Source organism: Vespa mandarinia, chromosome 10 (genome assembly GCF_050613455.1).
Source record: "Vespa mandarinia isolate Hongniang chromosome 10, ASM5061345v1, whole genome shotgun sequence".
NCBI classification, from domain to species: domain Eukaryota; kingdom Metazoa; phylum Arthropoda; class Insecta; order Hymenoptera; family Vespidae; genus Vespa; species Vespa mandarinia.
In genome coordinates, this window is record NC_140819.1 from 2,460,743 (window position 1) to 2,479,465 (window position 18,723).

Genomic DNA, 18,723 nt, shown 5'->3' on the forward strand with positions numbered 1-18,723 from the left:
TCTGTACGAAATTGCTTCGAAAAAAAAATATATATATATATATATCTTTTTTTTTTTTTTTTTTTCAAATAGATTGAAATTAAATACAGAGAAGCTTAATCCAATAATCACGTCGCATTTACACTCTCGAATATCGATAACCAACGGACTCATGGTGAAGCTCGTTAGCCGTGTCCAAACAATTTGTTTGAGAAGATATGAGAGAACGACCAGAACGAATCGTTCGTAGCTTAGCAATTGCGTTAAACCGACAAAAATTGTAACGCGATCACCAACCGCTGCTCATTATCAACGGCCTAATTAATGCTGTTTAATCAGCATAGAAATTAGCACCCAGTCAGTACGATAACTCGATTGGTTTCGAACGGTGCTAATTATCGTTCGGTTAAGAACATTACACGACGCTGCGATTTTACAAGTGTTTAATAATTCATTTATCATTCTAATAGAAATATATTGCGTGATAATAACTATGATGAACAAACTTATTTATCCACTTTTATATATATATATATATATTTATTTTTTTCTTTTCTCTTTGTTTTTTGTTCAAATTTTTACTTTTAAAAATGTTCATCATCCCCGAGTTTATAATGGTTTATAAAAATAATAATGTAGGAATGAAACTAGGTATAATGCTTGACCGATTTTGATGAATAAAGATGAAGATTCAACGAATAAATGTGCTATATGAATTTATACTTTCGATTATTATTCATTTGAACGATGTATGATATAATTCGAGTATATTTAACTAATACTTTAACAATAATATTTGTTTAAATTTTAGATACCGAATAGACGTTAAATATAAAATAATTTCAATAGAACATTTAAATACACTTAAATCTCGTACTCCGACTCGTTACTTGTCTACTATGTCAACAAAAACGTATTCTCGACCGACCTTGATAGCTATCGAATCAGTATTATTTCGTACTCCGACGAGTAAACATCGCAATTCTCTCTTTTCGTACGATTAAATTTATACGATTTATATTTCCGATTATTTTTTAAGTATTTAAATAATGTACGATGTACATGGCAATCTAAAATTTTAATCTAAAATTTAAATAATAGTACGTATGTTTAAACATTAGATTCCTCGTAATAAACGTTAAATATAAAATAATTTCAATAGAATATTTAAATACACTTAAATCTCGATTTTCCTACAATGTCAACAAACACGTATTCTCGACCAATCTTGATATTTTTCGAGTCAGTATTTTTTCATATTCCAACGAATAAACATCCCAATTCTCTCTTTCCGTACGACCAAACATAAATCATTTATACGTTCAACTATTCAATAATTATTTAAATGAAGTACGATTTACATGGAATATAATTAATTGACATATAAATAATAGTATATAGAATCGCGAAGTAGGGTTATTTTCGATCGAAATAAGAAACTCATGTATAGTTTTTTTATTTTCGTCAGAGATACTTAATCATTCTAGAGCACGACATACATCAAATGACAACGAAGACTTAAAGGTAAATAAATTTTTGTATTAAGTATATTCACTAATAATTGTAACGATTTTTATTGCAACAATGATGCTAATAATTTTCTTTTTATTTTACTTTCTTTTTTTTTCGTTTCAAAACACCATTGCGTTCTTGCAATGATGAGATTGTGATTTTTATCGTTCAAATTCAAAAAGAAAAATAGCAAAATAATTGGGATCGGTGTTGTTTATCGTATATAAAAATTTCGATCGCGGTAACTTATCTTGTCTCATTCTTTTTTTTTTTTTTTTTATATGACAACGATTTTACTTCCTTTTCGAAGAAGGAGAAAAGAGAGCTCTTCGACGGAAGTTCTTAAAAAACAAAAAAAAAACAAAAAAAAAAAGAACCGAGAAAGTCTGCGATCGCGTGACTATTGTATGCTGTGAAATAGATGTATTTCGAGCCATCGCAGAACTTTTCTAAGTGATGAGTGAAGTTCTAAGTCTCTCCGATCACTCGATCAAAATGTCAAGGACAAAAGGTTCGAAAGGTCGAAACGGCACGGTTGATTTGGTTCTAATTAATTAGTAAAAGAACATTGAGCGAACAACCACGAGTAATTTTTCTTCAGAGATTTATTCGCAATTGTTTCGTTATTCATTGATTTATTTTACGTGAATTTATTTACATATTTAGTAGATTAGGATAAAAAGAGTCTTGTTGTTTCGCACGCATTTATAATTACTTGCGACTTTGGATATTTCATTGGATTGTTTTATATTTTTTACCATGAGAAAGTAATGAAGAATTCGTCAAAATGCCATCTGATATAAGATAAATGCTATTTGTCGTAAATTCGTAACGAAATAATTATACGTGTATACATCGTGATAGTATCGATGGATATTTACAATTTTTAATAAATAATAATCAAAAGGAAATTCGCAACGGATAATTCTTGGATTAGAAGCAAGATTCCATGATTTTCTTGTGTAATTATAATAATTGCTTATACGAAGAAACGTCCAAAGGATTTTTCTTCTTTTTTTTTCTTTTTTTTTTTTTCATTATATTTAAAGATAAAAATTAATTGAATATGTAATCAATTTTCAAAGAAAAGAAAAAAGAAAAGAAACAAAAATACTTGTAAAGTCATAGTTCGTAGATCTATTATTAAATAGATAATTGACTTATTAAAGCTAATTATTTTGAAATTAGGATTTTCAACATTTAATATTTTAATTCTCGTATCTCCTGCCTATCGCATTTCTTCGCATTTTCTTCTAAGGTTTCATCATTTTCTAATATATAGATATTTACAACGGCATAATAATTTTCTCGAGTTGCATAGTAATGTGCCATCACGTTTGATATGAAAATAATAAAATACTGATATATTACTCATATGAGTATGAATACATATTACGTGGCAATCTAATACAACGAAGTGATACGTATACCTAATATATAAATGAGAAGCATAGTTGAGTAAGAGTGTCGGAAATGTTCTAAGGCATATCCTTTAATGTAGATATTTGCATCCTGGTGATATGTGAAATAATCATGAGACATGGATGTATAAATATGTGTGTGTTGGAATATATGATTTGATATTTTCTGAATTTAGATTATAGACAGACAAGCGAATAATATATTTTTCTCAATGGATCTATGAAATTTAATTTTAGCTAATAGTTTTCGATCAAAATACAAGTTATACTTCCCATTAAAAAGTATTATCGTTTAACTCGATGATTATTTTTTACTTCTTCAATTTAATTTTTCACAGTACTATAACTTTTTAATGTATCACGATTCAAAGAAACTTGTAATAATTTGAAATCGATTAGATTTTATTTCGATCAAAAGTTAGGCATCATTTTCTATGGAGATAATTCAGATTATTTTCTTTGCATGTGTATTAGTCTCGTCGTTGTTTACTTCTTTTATATTTTAGAACAAAGTAAATAAGTTATTCGAATTGTTCGTCCATTTACTCGTTACTAAATAATATCGTTATTACATTTTCTTAAATAAAGACTTTTTTCTTTCTTGAAATAGTTTATAGCAATGGTTAGAGCACGTAACAAATAAGAGGCTATATGCCGAAGAGACTCTCACAAACTGTGGCTGAAGAGCATCACAGTTATAGACGACTATGAGTTATTTTCGAAGGTTCTGCAGTATATTCGAACCTTCCGAAAATGGCTCTTAGTCATACGTACTTTACCATGTTCCCACTCAGAATGCTTTTACGATGGTGAGTGTAAGGGTAGATTTGAAAAATTGAAACGACATAATATTCCATTTTCGTCTATTACATTGTCACGCGTACGAGATGTTCTATTATTTTGAATATTAATCTTATACGATTTAAAAATTTTTATCTTATTAAGGTCAAATCATAGAATTTCCATTTTTCTTTTTTTTTTTCATTTTCATAGTTAAATTAAATTTCGTTATAAATAATATATTTTATATTTCTATAAAATTAATTTCTATTGAACTCATAAACATGAAACTCATAAGCAATTGTGGGAATCACTAAAACTAGACCGAATAAAAAGGTCTACATAGGGCTTAAATAATCATATTGGAAAGTATGCCAAGTTTTCCATTCGCCACGCGTTACGTGAAAAGGATAATTTGTTTAGATTAAGATCGAGAATTTTTCATTTTCTTTTCTCTTTTTTCTTTTCTCTTTAAAATTAAATTACATTAAATTTAATTTAGAATTTTATCTTTCATAAGTAATGTACACATAGATATATATAAATATATATATATATATATATATATATATATATATATATATTACTTTCCTTTTATCTTTTCTTTTCTATAAAATTAATTGCTATTAGAATCGTAAAAATAGAGCTTTTTTAAAAATCACGAAATGAATAATAATTGTGAGGAACATTGTAAATCGCACTAAGTAAATTAAAAAACATCCTTTTAATCAACTTTCATGTATTTGTAAATATTATTGATCAATGAAGAATTATTTAAATCCAATTTTCGTTCGGCTTTTTTTTTCAAATTTAGTTAATTATAATAAATATTATATTCAACAAAATGTAATCAGATTTTAATTTGAAGGCATCGTTTTAATTAACTTTCACATATTTGTAGCTATTATAGATTAATAAAGGATTGTTTAAATTAAATTTTCATTTGACTTTTTATTTAAATTTCATTAATTACAATAAATATTATATTCGACAAAATGCAAATGTAAAGATTTTAATATTAAAGGAAAGTTTTAATCAACTTATACATATTTACAGATACTATCAACCAATGAAAAATTGTTTAAATTATATATTTATTTTACTTTGCCTTATAGAATATGATTAGTTGTTAACTTGAAATAATCGAAAAATTTTGATTAAATATTATAAGAGAATACTTTAAGTATATTTATTTTTTACAAAATGATAGTCGCTATTTGTAAAGGAACTTATACTCGATGCATTCATTGCATCGTTTTGTCAATTGTGTTTTTTTATTATTCGTTGATCTTTGTACACTATCTTATTTCATTTTGAAATTCATGCACCACGACTGGATCGGTTTTTCTTTCTATAAGGATCTTCAGTTTGAAAGTCACAATGATTTTCTATTTTCTATCCTTATTTCACTTAATTTATAAACTCTTCAAAAGTAAAGTTTTAGTTAACAATGTTATCCCAAGAAACGTTTTGTTAAAGAAATTTCGTAAAATGGAATTATTCCAGTGTAAAAAAGAAAAGAAAAAGAAAATGAAAAAAAAAGTATATATATATATATATATATATATATATATATATATATAAATTATAAGTAAAAACGTATCACAAATATATGAGAAGATATCTCATACAAATGTACGTAACGTATCATTTATCTTCCTTTGTTCATTTTTAAACTATTAACAAATAACTACGAACCAATTTATTCACTAGAATTGTATTCTCGTATTCGAATCGAATAGGAAAAGATTGAAAAAAAAAAAATTGACTTTTGCTTAACGAGAGTTCACGAGATTTCCAATTCGATTACGTGCGATCGATTTTCTTTTTTCCTTTCTTTGATTTAAAAAAAGAGAAGAAGAAAAAAAGACGAAAAAAAAAGGAAAAGAAAGGAAAGGAAAGAAAAGGAGAAAGGAAAAATGAAAAAAAAAAAAAAAGAAAAAAAAGAAAGAAAGATTAAGGATAAAGGAAAAGAGGATATAATATAAAGAGTTTATATCGAATTTCTGCTAATGTCATGGAAAAATACAATGAAATATTCCTTTCTTTTTACATGGTAGAACTTTCAGAGGTTGAAACTCTCACAGAGTCGGGAATAAAGAGATAAAGGAAGTGAAAGAGAAAGAGAAAGAGAATGATAAAGAGATACGAGGTGTTCGACTTGGCAGGACATAAACGTGAATTCAATGTGGATGGGGTTCCACGTATTTTATCTTTGATGATGAGACGCTAACGAAGAGAGCTCTTATAAAGAATGTCATTATATGACGCAACTCAAACGTACCAATGCGATATATATATATAGCTATATATATATATATATATATATATATATATATATAACAATGTTATATGCTATATATATATATATATATATATATATATAGCATATAACATGTCGTATGTTTCAAGTTATTTCTTGCTATTTTATAGCTCTAGGTGAAAGAGGTACTCATTCGTACGACACTCGACCGGTAACGTTCAATATTGAGTGGACATTGATTTCTATTTGTTATCGTTCAAAGGTTTTGTTATACACTGTGAAGTGTTGAGTGTCACGTGGCCGTAACGATGCGATTGTTTAAAAAATATATTTAAAGCTTCGTATTCGTCGAGGACGAACGAGAGCAAAATTTTCTGATTTCGTTTAAATGTTTGAAATTCGGTGCATAGGATGTGTGCTCGTTTGTAAATGACACATAAAAAAAAAAAAAGAAAAAAAAAAAAACAGAAAAAAGAAAATAAAAAGGAAAAAAAAAGAGAATCAAAACTTATTAATATAACGATGTTCCTTCCTACGGATGGTGAATCTGATGGTTTCCGGGGAAGGGAAAGAGGAGGAAACACAATGGTCAACGTGTTCGAAGAGATAAAAGTAATTGATTTTAACTTTAGTCTCGTTATTTTATTTGAAATCTGACATGACCAAAACGCTAACATCGATCAATCAATTAACGACTATAATCAAATTTAACCACAAACTCTCGTCTTTTATACGTCTAGGAAATCATGTTTTATATATATATATATATATATATATATATATATATATATAAAATTTTTTTTTCTTTTTTATTACAAATTTCACCACTATCTCTAAACTTGTATAGTTAGTCGAATCTCCGTTGAAGTTCGAATCGCTTTCAGGGAATAGAGCTATTCGGGAAATGAACGGCGTGTGCTTCGAATGCCACCACAACATAGAAATGAGAGTAGAAAGCTAGAGAAGGATAGAAATAGAAAGATAAAGAGAAAGAGATAGAGAAAGAGTGTAGAATGTTCCGGAGCTCTCCCTCTCCTCTCATGCGTTTCTCTTTGCGCGAGAGTCGCAAATAAAACGTCGAAGCCCCCTGGTTCATTTGCTTCTCTGTCCGGAACCGCAATTTCGGCGCGCTGCGGAATCCGTCCCCGGTGCGCCATATATCTCGACGTTCTATACATACATTCGCGTGCAAACACATACACGTATATATCTATATATAAAGAGAAAGAGAGAGCGAGAGAGAGAGAGAGAGAGAGAAAGAGAGAGAAAAAGAAAAGATGGACTCGAATCGCAGCCACAAACTTCATGCCGTGTGCTTCGTGATAATCAAGTCGTTCGATTCAATTTTTACCAATAGGATTTATCGATAATGCATTTGGACAGAAAAATACTGCGGATTTTCTTCGTGACGTTTGCCTCTTTATTTCTTCGTCCTTATCCTTGTCTCTATCTTCTTTTCATTTCTCTCGCTCTATCACTTATTCTCTTTCTCTCTTTCTTCTCTTTCCTTTCAACCTTGTTTGTACCAAGTTTCTCGGAACAATCTACTTTATCGGACTCTTTCTATCCTGATATTTTACACAACGAGAAATAACTCATTCTCTTCGTTACGAAATATTCGACTTTATTGTTAGAGTTAATTCATACGAATTGAGCATGCTCAGTCAATACATATTTTCTACCGACTTTTACAAAAAGCAAGAAAAGTTAGCAAATTAATCATAGAATATATATATATATATATATATATATATATATATATTGATCGAACATATTGATTCATTCATTGTAATTCGAAATATCATCGAATCGTTTTTATTATCAACCAAGAATTATTTAAAAAGCTTCTCTCGCAATTAATACGAACTTTTCATCCTTTCCGAAATAACCACCATTTCTCTTCGTTCTTGATAATAAAATATCCATTTCGTTTTTAACATTTATATTTTCATTATTATGAGAGTTTCAGTCTGATTAATTCCTTTTTTCCTTTTTCTTTTTTTCTTTTCTTTCCTTATTTTTTTCTTTTTTTTTTCCCCAAGTATATTTTTGTATACTTTTCAGAAAATGTCATACGGTTAAACGCAGGGAAGTATCATACAATTGCGAAGCATTGCTAGGAAATAAAAATACTTTCATGTAAGTACTTTCTATTAACTTATTATTATATGTCCTTCCCTTTACTGTTCCATTCCGTTAACTAAGTATTCTGATAACAATATCATTATCCGTTTTTCTTTTAATATGAAAGAATATTAAATTCGTTATAAAACGTAATGCTTTTTTCACGTTTGTTCCCTATCTATTCGAATTTTTAGATATTCTCGAATATTTTTCCTTTTAACATTTAAAATTGCAAAGAATTGTATAATGCAAACGATATCGGCCTTTGATCGATTAAAAATCTTATTTAAAAACGTGCACCTTTTGACAAAAATATTTTACATCGTGAAATTCAAGTGTACGAAAAGAGAGGGAGATGGAAAGAGAGAAAGAGAGAGAGAGAGAAACAGAGAAAGAAATAAAATTGTTTCGTAAAGAAATCAAAAGAAAATTATTCTTACGAAGTAAATACTTTTCCTGTTATTAAATTATAATCTTTCGGTTGAATAATTCCAAGAAATTAATTTTTTGTTGTTTTTTTCTTTTTTTTTTTTTTTTTTTTAATGATTGCTAAAAAATTATTTCTGCTCTCTCCTGTTTATTCTATCTTAACGAAAATGAATAAATATTAACGCAGAACGTGTTTATAATTCACGTTGCTGCTGTTGACCACGAGGTATCTACTCCTTATCTTTTCTTTCCTTCGTTGTATTATTAATAATTCGAAAGAAAAAGAAAAGAAGGAAAATAAAAGAGACAAAGGAAAGAAAAAAGAGGAAAGAAAAAAAAAGAGAAGAAAAGAAAAATATTCGGTTAATCCCTCTGCTCGAGTAATCCTCAAAATGACCGTAGAAATTCACTATAGAAATATTTCTCCAGATGATCAAACTCGACGCCTGGCCATCCTTTCAAACTATTTGTTCTTTTTCTTTTTTTTTCAACTTTCTTCGCTTGCTCTCTCTCGTTTGATTTCAATGAAGTAGCATTGACTTTCAGTGAAGAAAAAAAATAAATTAGTTCGAACGATAGATAAACTTCAAATTGTTGATATCTCGTGAATAAATAAAAGAAAAAAAGAAACAAAAGAAAAAGAAAATTCAACGTTAATGTAAATATATATCTTATAATCCACATGTTTTCGATGAATATATAAATGAAGGAAATGCAATTACGAAATATGTATATTTTATGTATATACATATATTTTATATATTCATATGTATGTCCAATGGATTTTTATACGATGTTACTATATTTTTATTAATCATGATTATGAACATAACTGGAACGAGGTAATTAATAAACTGGAAATACGAAATATTGATTTCTAGTTACATAGCACTATATGTACACACACACACACACACACACACACACACACACACATATATATATATATGTATATATAGATATTTTCGAGAGATACGAAGAGAAACCAACAGAGATATTTGCTTTTACTCTTGTCAACTACAAATACGAATATTTAGTACTATTGGTTGACAACACATATATACATACACATATACATACATATATATATATATATATATATATAGTATGTATGTATTATGTTATTATTAAATGTATGTACATATATGTATATTCGTACAAATTCAGATATATTCGATCGAAGCAAGTATGTTTTTATGAACGCATGACCGACTCATCATTTTGATCCGCATTTCCGAAGAATTTTAATTAACCTTCGACGCTTCGACGATTGTCGTCTCTCCAACAAAATTGATCTTTCCAGAAAAGTTTATATTTTACATTGCGATATTTTCTACTCTCTTATAAAAAAAATATATATATGTATATATTTTTTTTTAATATATACATATACACATATACATAATTATTAATATATAATATATACATATACATATTTTCAATGAAAAACGAACTACAGAATTATTATGAAATTTAATAATTTTTTCGAAAAACGGCGATGCACGTCAATTTTGTTTTCGAGTAGGGACCTTTATCATAAATTCACTCTTTTTGGAATAACCTCCTAAAATAGGTAAGATTTGAGCAACTCCTTTAAAAAATTTTAAATGACAACAAGAATTCAAAGGGCATATCATTTTAAAGGCCATTTAATTCATTTTTCAATGACGCTATTTTTATAATTTTGAATCAATAATTTTTGAGAAAATACATTTCGAATTTCAGATTAAAAACAATGTTTATTTTATTAAATATTCAAAAAGTACGTCGAACATTTTGCATTACATCCGATGTAAAATGACAGAAAACGTTGCTAAAGCTTTTCTATTGAAGGCGTTTGGATGGCATATATACTAGAATTTAAATATTTCCATAGAAAAAAAATCAAAGCTTTTGAACGATCAGAAAAATGTTGGTTTATGAATTTCTATATTGGAGTTTCGTCGTGTTGAAAAAAAAGAAAAAAGAAAACAAAACAAAACAAAAAAAAGCATATTAAAGTCATTTTTAATGATTTATACGATCAATGAATAATAAATCTAACTCTCAAGCGAATCCTTTACGATTCTTAGAGTTAAATTATTTAATAAAAATAATGGACAAATAATTTTGTTATTCAATATAACAGATCGCACATTCGTCGAATTAAACTGAATTGCAAAATGTTCGACGTAACACTCGTCAAAATCTTTATTAATACGTGGAAATCTGCAATGCGCATTTTGAATATTTAATAAAATAAAAATTTTTTTCAATTTGAAATTCTAAATCTATTTTATATGGGGAATTATTGGACGCAAAATCGAAATAAAAGAAGAAAAAAATCTTTGTTTTGGGATTTACCGAAAAAAAAAAAAAAAAAAAAAAGGAAGAAAACCCACTAGATTTCATCATAATCCTGAGCGAACACTTTTTATATTTATGTTTCCTCTTTGTTTCTTTCCTCTATCTTTATATTATTCCTCTTTCGTGTCATTGTATTCAAGAGAAAATTTCATTTCTTTATTACGTATTATCTTCTACGTTCACGTTATTCTGGCCATATATTGACTTTCAATATCACACAATATAATCGCGAAACGACCTTCTTGTTATTGTTATTGGTGTCTCCAATTTGTTTCCTTCGCGTTTCGTTATTTCTTTTACTTTATTAGCCGATTCCAATCGATGCTGTTTCTCTCTCTCTCTCTCTCTCTCTCTCTCTCTCTCTCTCTCTCTTTCGTCCGTCAATATTTATTTTCTTGCTATTATTACCTCGGATGAAGTCATGCTGGTAGTTCATGTTTAGCCATCAAACGCGTTAGAGGTAATCCCTCATTTCAACCATTCGCTCTTCTCTATTGACGAATTCATATAACGAGATCGTATTCCAAATATTTGAGATCAGCTTTTTGAAATAAGATACTTTCGAATTAATAGTAATGTAAATATATCTCTTGACAGTTTTCGGGGGGTTAAGTGTTAGATGTAAGTACAAGCGTATCATTATTTATTTACTTTCTTATTCGTTAATTTTTTCTTTAATTCTACAACTAGGGATTTTAATCTATTTTTTAATATCTATCGGAGATATTAGCTTTGTTTTATGATAACGTTTTCTCCTTCATTATCTCATTTCATTAATAAATCAAGATTTATGTCGAGTAACGCGACATTTCATATTTTTGATATTTCATACGACGTTTTTTGACACTTCATTTGTGACTATTATAAAACTTATAATAATTGTAATTATTATAAATTTAAAATAAAGGGAAAAAAAAAACATTCTTATATAAATCTTATAGTTAATTTATTCATTCATAGTTCTGAGTTGTTATGAAATTTAAAGATAATTTAGAAAATAATACGAACATTCAAACTTCATAATTTTAAGTTATACGAATAGTTCGCACAACTTTAAGGAACTTTTGAGAGTAATTTTGAAGTCAGGAAAATCATCGTTTATTTCGATCAAGAAAATAGAAATTGATAATATAGTTGAAAATACTTGAAATATTTTATAAGGGTACCCTTTCTTAAATGTCTATTTTCATGACTTCGCGTTTTGTGATCCCTTTGATGAAAGAAGAAAATACGATTTCACATCGATTCAATGATAATAATCACATTCTTAAAGATTTTAGAAACGACAAAACGAAAGATATTGAAAATAGATTTAACGGCTGTTCTTATTCGCTATCATACCGTTTTTCTATCTGCTTCTATTACTATCCATCATTTTTCTTCATTCTTCAAAATGGATTTATAATCGTAAAAATATAAAAGACTGAATAACAAGTTTTAGATTTTTTTTATCTAAATATTTTCATTCTTTTCGTAGAACACAATGTGTAAAAGTTTCATCGTTTTTACTCTTTCTCTTTCCCTCTCTCTCTCTCTCTTCATCCCTCTCTCTTTCTCCGTCTCTTACATGATTCAGCTAACGATCTATGATCGATTATGGACTTATATAACTGTCAAACATGAAATATTAAAACGAATGAAAAATATCGAGCGAATAAAGAATATATTCTTAGTAGGTGGGATATTTTTGTGTGAATCATTAAAAACATGAATCGAACTTCGAATCGATCGAAAGAAAAAAAAAAAAAAGAAACAAAAAATGAAACCCATAATCCAAGTCGTTTGAATCGCCGAAAGAATAAATCGTGGATTCGTCCTGAAAGATAATAAATCACCGTTTTTACACGTTGAACGTAATGATAAAAAAAAACGAATGATCTAATCGAGTCAGCAGTCGGTCTTATACTATCTCCTTCTGATTGCCATAGAAAATTTGATGTCATTAGAAAATGATTATTTTACCTTGGGGGGAAGGAAAAAGAAAATAAGTTGATGCTTTTTAAGAGAGACGACGTGTAAAGGAAAAAAAAAAAGAAAAAGAAAAGAAGGAAAAAAAATTGAAGAGCACTTTTTAAATAAAAAGGTAGATGATAAAAGGTATGAGCGAGTAAAGAGATCTGAAGTAGGGACAGAAAAAGAGAGAGAAAGAGAAAGAATAAAAGAGAAAGGGGGAGAGAGAGAGAGAGAGAGAGAGACGAGGGGCTTAGTAGACGAAGAGTCACGACTCTAGGCGTATCATCCAGCAGTTAACGACTCACGTGCGAACTATCGGAGAGCTCCCTTTGGACTAGAAAATCGCGATGGTCGCCTAGGTGAACTGGATTCTGCTCGAGGAGACGATTAGACGACATCATTAATTGAGTTCTACCTTCGAGCGACCATCCTCTCTCTCTCTCTCTCTCTCTCTCTCTCTCAATCTTTCTTTCCTACTTACTCTTCTCACTTCTCCTTTTTTCAGTACCTTCCTTGGTTCTAAGAGAACTATGGTTACATGGCGATAATGTTCCAGTAGACTATGTAGCATAGGAACAACCTTGCGCTAGTTTTCGTTCTTCGCACGATTTCCCAAGAGAAGGTCGAAACGAGCCCGTGGCGCCAAGGAATACTTGCCATTTGTCGAATAATACGCGAGAGTTCATCAAGAATCGAAAGACTAACCCGACTTATCTTTGATATATTATCTTTCGTTTTTTTTTTTCCGATATTTCACAAAGACGGACAGACATATAAAGAGACAGATATATAGACAGACAGACGGATAGACAAAGACAATAGACAGATATATAGACAGACAGACAGACAGACAAAGAGAGAGAGATAAAGAGAGAGTCCATCGATTCGATTAATTCGATGACAAAGAATCGAACTATTATCGTAATTAAATACGACATCGAATCTCTAGGAATGTATGGAATATTTCAAATGATAATCATTTCTATATTTCGAGATAATCGTTTCTTTTTTTTTTCAGAAATTTAAGATATAAAATTTTCCGATATTACTATTCACGAACGGAAATAAAAGTTACTGATAAAAGGAACATAAGTAGATATATATATATATATATATATATATATATATATATATATATATATAACAAAGAGATTGAAACTAACAATGTCCATTCGCTAACCCATTCTATACCTTTCGAAGCCTAAAAGCAAATCGAGGTACCAAAAAGAAGAATACAACGATCTCTCGATCGTATTAACTCGAACGGCTAGCTACGTTCGAGAGTGAATCCTTGCAAGTAATACGTTTGTGAGAGTCTCATAGTGGTATAATTGTTGAAAGTTTAGTTCAAACGTTAAGACTGCACATTCTGTATCTCTCTCTTTCTCTCTCTTTCTCTCTCTCTCTCTCTCCTTCTCTTTCTCTTTCTCTTTCTCTTTCTCTTTCTCTTTCTCTTTTCCTCTCTCTATCGTTGGTGCTCCTTCGACTTCGCCCACGTTGGCAGCGCAAAAGCTCTCTGCAAACTTAGCTGGCTGTAATTTATTCGGCGGATAATGGCTCAACGCTCGTAGAGGAGGAGTTCCTATCGTGGAATCGCGAGTTGCAACGATGAGTAGGATTTAACGAGCCCTACCTCTTCTATCCTTCGACCTCCACATATACGACTAACTGCTTATTTCTCCTAACATACGTATGTACTTACGTACGTTACATGCATTCGCTCTATTATAGCGAGATCTTCTTCTGTATTTTAAAAAGATACTTAAGGGTAATATTTTAATCTCAAAAAAAAAAAAAAAAAAAAAAAAAAAGAAAAAAAAAGAAAGAAAAAATATATATATATACATATATAATTCCCATACTAATAGATGCATGCAACAGATGGTATTTAAGATAAATCTTACTTTTTTTTTTTTTTTTTTTTTTTTTTTAAATAATCTTTCAAAATCTTTATACAATAATACACATCTTTAAAGAATTTAATAAAATTCCTTTTATCTTTCTTACATATAGAATATAATAGAAATATAATTATCATAAGTTTTGAGAAATTTTTCTTAACATATAAATTTAATTATGTTCGTTTAGAAATTATAACCATCTTCTGTTCTCATTTCATCGATAATGAAAGCAATCCTATTTGTTATTCCCCTCCCCCATTCTCTCTCTCTCTCTCTCTCTCTCTCTCTCTCTCTCTCTCTCTCATGAGCCACAAAGCTGAATGCAGCTGTCGCATAATAAATGGTCGATTTCAGTTTGTCTCGTTTTACAGGCTTAAACCGGCTGCGCGAGGATAGCAGGAGGACACTGACAAATGGCCGATTCCATAGGACGAAGTAAGAGAGCTAAAATGAGGAAGACTGGAAGGGTGAAGAGGATGGTAAAAGTGAGGTCAGAAACGGATAATTTATCGAGGTCGAGTACTCTCTTTCCCTTTCTCTTTCTTTCTTTTTACTTTATTTTCTTCCGACTTTTTTTCCTTTTTTTGGGCCTCGCTTGTTTTCACGAGTATTTATTATGATTACTCTCTCTTCTCTTCTCATCTTTCTCTCTCTCTCTCTCTTTCTCTCTCTCTCTCTCTCACTCTCTCTTTCTCTCTCTCTCTCTTTTTCTCTCTATTCTCTCACATAGTCTCAACATCGAAAATCGAAAACCATGGAGAAATCGAATAACTGATAACGCGTTCTCTGAATGCGAGACACGCGGGAAATTGGAAAATGCTCATAGGACATTATCGACATTCGCACGATCGAAGATGTTGCATTCGAACGACGAGAACGCCTAATGGCTAGCACTATCGCCAGCACTGACTTTTATGCCGATTCGAGAATCACGAACACTTCGCCGCATCGTTTAAGCTCTATTCCTCTTGTGCATGCGTATGTATGTGTGTGTGTGTGTGTCTGTGTGTGTCACTTTTAAAAACTCTCCATGGGTATCTATTCGACAACGAACCACTATTTTTTTTTTCTTTTCCCCCTCTATCTCACTCCCTGCTCCTCTTCCCATCTCACTCTTTCCTCTCTTATCGAAATGAAATTTTAAACGAGCTTCCCTCCAAGTGATCTCAATACCTCCTACATACTTCTTCATGAAACGTTCGCGGTAGTTATCTTTCGAGGAAAATACGTTTAGTATCGAATATACATATATATATATATATATATATATATATATATATATATATATATATATATACTTATTTCAAGTATACATTTTCGTCTAGTGGTTCTTTCGAAAAGCTTATTAGATCGTAACTGTGTATCAAGGTATATCATTAGGTTCATTATATTTGGAGCGAGGAGCAATATATTCAGTTGAAATTTTAATCCGAATTAATAATCGATTAACTCGCAGTATTCTCCATCGTTTATTTGTTAACAATATCATTCGTTTTTTGAGAAAATGTGAGAAAAATGTATACATGGTTTTTTTTCAAGTCCCTATTTTTTTTCTCTTTCTTTTTTTTTTGTGAAATATTTCGAGTATTATTAACGTAAAATGAAATTGAACAGTTACATTTGTAATTATATAATTGATCCTTATCGGTCAATCGAACAATTACTGATATTATTGTTTTTCTTTTTCTTTTTTTTTTTTTTTTTTTCTTTTAAGATCAATTAGATGTATATTTACATTTTTGCTCGTCACTATATATCTTTATAGTATTATATTCTCGTATAATATAATTTTCAAGAAGGAAAATTTAATCCCATTGAAATCGTCGAATAAAATAGAATCATTCTATTTCATTTATAACACGTTATAATAACTCGTTATAATCTTCTTCTTTCTTTTCTTTATCTCTTTTTTTCCCCTTACGCTTGACACCATTTTAAAGAGCCTACAAGAAAATAACAACAATAACAGCTTCGAATAATGTTCTTAAAGCAAAGTGAAAAGGCAATTTTATCGATGGGATAACGTTCTTAACCGATAGGAACTTTCTTCATGGGGAATTTCTACGGGTATAAGGTGTCCGACGGAAAGAGCTTAAATGTAAAATAAATTCCAATAAAACTGATCGTTAAGTGAGTTAGAATACTTTGTTGAAAGAGTAAGTTGGTAGTGGAATTATACACACCGATTTTACCTACTAATACTGTGAAGAGACAGAGAGAGAGAGAGAGAGAGAGAGAGAGAGAAACAATGAGAGAAAGGCGAAGGAAATGGTCGATACACAAAGCGAACTACACTGGAAGTTCATCGATGGAGTGGCTAATTCGCTAAAGCTTAAGAGTGACAGGTTGCGGCCAAAGATACGGCAATTGGAGTGGCTATGCGGTCTCGAGAGAAGGGTTACGGAGAAAGGGAATGAGCACAACTAAACCCATACTCGTCAATGTCGCGCAAGCTCAGCACTCTTCGAGAGGTGGCTCAAGTTTCCCTCGTTGAACGACTAATAATGGGAACTCATGCTTTCCTTGTCTTCGTAACTCATATACCTCGGCCAAGACTAGATTCAACTTGATGAGTTATACGACTTGTTGGAACGTTAATGACTTCTGTCTATGTTTAAGAAATATCGTATAAAAAGAAAAAAGACAAAAGAAAAAGAAAAGAAAAAACAATTTTTGAAACTTAAATTTATCATTGAAATAAATTTCAAAATGATTACAATTTAGAAACATTATAAAATATAAAAGTAAGATGAATTATGTATATTAGTTATTAAACTATATATATATATATATATATATATATATATATATATATATATCTTTATATTGGATTTGAATATGTTATGTTATTATATATTATATAATTTTTAATTTTGTTTATTTCCCCTTCTTTTGTTTCATTTTAATTTTACAATATGTAGACAGTAGTCGCATCATTGCATTCTCATAACTTTCTTTGATAATAATTCTCTTAGGAAAAATAAATATTCCTAAACATTTATATAACCAGGTTATTTATTCTAGTTGTAAAATTATAATAATTACTGAGGAAAGGAAAGAAAATATCAGAAGAAAGAACGCGATTGATAGTATTATATACTTTGCTCATCAATCTAGTCACTATATTAAACAAGAAATTTTTTTAAACTTCAATACGAGCTTCCAACACATGTACGTCGTATATGCATAATTTTTTTTTCTGTATTTTAACAATTCAAATATTCGCTTAATTTTCCGACATTCTTTGTGGAAAAAATTCCGAGGTGGTTTCATACCGTGTACGATTTTTAGAGTATTGGTGAAATAATGTAGGATGGTACGGGATGGGATTGAAAAGCATGTCCTTATTGCTATGGACGGTGAACGAAATAGCTGATGTCGTGAAATCAAAAAATTCAAAATGACACAGCTGTGATTTTGTTCGATATTGTCTATCTCATATTAGATATCTTTATCTATCTATATATGCTCAGGTTCACATAAATATCTATATCCAGCATATATACATATAATATTGTATATGTATGTGGTATATGTTTTATATATGTACACATACATATACACATACATATATTCATATATTGACTGTAATTTTTTATATACAGCTATATACAATTGTATGTATATATGTATGTACTCTCTAAGTGTGTGTATGTGTATGTGTACATATATACTAATATATAATAATATATAGTAATATATATATATATAGAAAATCTCAGCATTCGTAGCACGCTATGACGAGTCATACGTACATCGAAAAGGTGATTGTCGAACGAAATTGTCGACTGAACAAAGCATGTCCCACGAATACTAATTCCTTCTTTACATAAAAATAGACGGCTTCATGTACGCTCAATGCGTGGAAAATAAAAAAATGAACCAGGACGCGACCGTATTCGTAAACAAAAGAAGAAAATGCGTAATATAAGCGTATACTGATTTTGTAATTGAAATTACGAATTCCATAGATTATTTTTTTTACGAATAATGCGCGAAAGGGAATATTAAAATA

The 18,723-nt window shown here is 29.6% G+C and overlaps 1 protein-coding gene and 1 long non-coding RNA gene across 12 annotated transcripts in view; one reads left to right on the forward strand and one right to left on the reverse strand.

The window, feature by feature from the left end:
• LOC118444761 (venom dipeptidyl peptidase 4) overlaps positions 1-18,723 on the reverse strand; it is a 274,804-nt gene that overhangs the window by 104,039 nt on the left and 152,042 nt on the right. The gene's annotated exons all lie outside the window — the stretch shown is intronic.
• LOC118444771 (uncharacterized) lies at positions 948-15,181 on the forward strand. The gene is made up of 4 exons (XR_004839054.2): positions 948-1,079; positions 1,448-1,503; positions 8,020-8,094; positions 15,080-15,181. It is a non-coding gene; the product is annotated as an uncharacterized LOC118444771 (long non-coding RNA).